General features: G+C 42.7%; 1 pseudogene; it reads right to left on the minus strand.

Moving 5' to 3' along the window:
* Positions 1-2,002: 2,002 nt before the first annotated feature.
* LOC144741023 (U2 spliceosomal RNA) lies at positions 2,003-2,122 on the minus strand (annotated as a pseudogene).
* Positions 2,123-2,440: the final 318 nt, after the last annotated feature.

The following is a 2,440-nucleotide window of genomic DNA, read 5'->3' on the forward strand; positions in this document are numbered from 1 at the left end:
ATCTTCGTCCGAGTCTTGTTATTGCAGCATTTTCTGATGACACAGCCATTCTCGTAGCCATTCGCTGCCCTCTTCACCCAGTGGTGCATAGACAGCCACCTCCTCCTCCACATCACCTCAACGAAGGGAGCAAATCTTTGACATACACAATAAACTCACCACCCCTCATTGCCTCGCTTCCATCAACAGCCAGCCTGCGGAGATAATGGAGAGTTTTAAGCACCTCTGCATCATCCTAGACAGTAAACTGATTTGAGCAGCACATTACAGACATCCATAAAGCCAACAATGACTCTCAGGGTTCTCGGTCTCCACCTCACATCCTGTTCCCATTGCACCGCAGTATTGAGGCAGGGCAGACACACATGCTTTCAAAAAACACTTAAAAATGAATTCAAATGAATTCAAATTAGAAATCTGCACGGTCTGCAATGTTGTCAAGCTCACCTTTAGCAATGTTGCTCATTAGTTAGGCATTTCTCTGCGAATGAGTTTCCCTGTCTTGTCTGTCTCATCTTGTTATGACCTTTAACAGGGCTGACGTGCGTGATGTAAACTAACAGATAAGCAATAGTCTTTTCTATCTGACCGACTGTCTCTCTCACATGCGCTCTCTCTCCACTATACAGATAAAATCACTCTTCTTTACAGCTGGAGTAACGCTTGTTTTAAAAATTTGGAAGTTAAAAAAAAAGCACATCCTGTAGTATATCTGGTCTCCCCAACTCACATCTTCCATCAAAGCACAGGAGGAAATGGGACTGTAAAAAAATATATATTAACGTGATATTAAAGGAAAGTTATTTCATAATGCTGATATGAGGACCCAGATAGTCATTTCAATAAATTAGATTAATTAGTATTTGTATCACAATTGCTTGTTACTGAACTGAAATACATTTCAGCCGACATGTCGATATGATGTGTGATAGTGTGACCACCCACAGGTTTTGGATGATGGATTATTCTGGAATTCAAAAGAATGCCTGAACATATGCAGGGATGGGAGAGTGAGTTAAGCCCCGCCCACCCAGACAGTGCAACACTTTTGTGACGAAGACCACGTCTGTCCAGAGCTGCATGAGCCATTAGCGCAACAGAGCCTGCTGTTACAGAAGGGGTGGGAGCAGGAGCTACTGACGTGGACGAACGATGTATTTGATCATTCATTTTGAAGATGCAGCCTCTGTCTCATTTCCTCGTTCTCCTCACAGTGCAAAGCTCACACACTCTTGTTCACTCACACATGGACGCACCTGCAATTTCTTGCTAAATCTGCAGATGTGAATTCTTCGGCTTCCTGCTTTTCAGCCAAGGTCCTTCCATTCCTTGAGCATAATGTAACCCCTAGTATGATAAAGAGTATATTTCTCAGACTCTGACAGGGTCACCTAGTGGGCGAGGACCAGCTCTTCCAACTGGGGGGACACATCTAGCCGACATGGTATTATGACAAATCTCCCTTAAAATGAGAGTATGCCTGCCATATATTACAATGCTGGATAGGAGCCCTGTGGCCCAAAATCATTCCAACAGCCGTGTACTGTACACCTGCCTCTTCCATTATCTGCTTTAGAAAATGACATTTCTCCAAAATGCACAACCAGGGGATTTATTCTGAATCCTTGGGAAAAAAAAGGAAATGGAAATAGATTGAAAAAAGTCAATAATGTAAACAGAGTGGAGAGACTAATCTGCAGCATTATCAGAGGCTTTGAATTCCTACTTGTGTTGTTCTTTTCGGCTGTTGGAGTGAATCATAAGAGTGAAGGGTTTGCTGCAGACCTCCGTCTTCTGCACACAAACTGCTGTATGTTGTCCTCAAACAACTTCATTCATTGCCCGGGAGCCGGGAGAGATTCAGTCCAAACCACCAAATATAAAGCGTATGTGATAGGTGCATTTCCTGAAACTTGAATGAATATTACCAAACAACTGATGATGTTGTATTGAAATCATGCATGTAATGTTATTCCAGTTGGATGATGTGGACAGAGCTCCTTTCGATTTCTACGTTGCAAAAATCAATTTAATAAATGGTCCATGGGTAGTGGACGTGCCATATATTAAACTGATGAGAACAGATGCTACACTTGATCTCAGCCAAATAGCCTTTCGATTTCTTCCCACAGACCAAAACCACGAGGTAACGCTAATTCCAGACTCTAAATGGTCAACTGATGTGAATGTGAGTGTGAATGTGTCTGCGCTGTGTGACTGACTGGGTGTATTAGAACTATACCCAGTGTATCCCCCCCCAACATACACACACACACACACACACACACATTTCAACACTTCTATTTGGACCCAAAGGCGTAGCAATATATCAAAGATCCAAATATTTTGGAATTGGGTTGTTCATCACTCAAGGTCGAACAGAGCAGAGGCCGTCTATAGTAGCTGAGACGGAGCAAATTTTTGATAATTGCACACCTCA

This window comes from Lampetra planeri, unplaced genomic scaffold (genome assembly GCF_965212315.1).
Source record: "Lampetra planeri unplaced genomic scaffold, kcLamPlan1.2.h2 scaffold_396, whole genome shotgun sequence".
Classification (NCBI taxonomy): domain Eukaryota; kingdom Metazoa; phylum Chordata; class Hyperoartia; order Petromyzontiformes; family Petromyzontidae; genus Lampetra; species Lampetra planeri.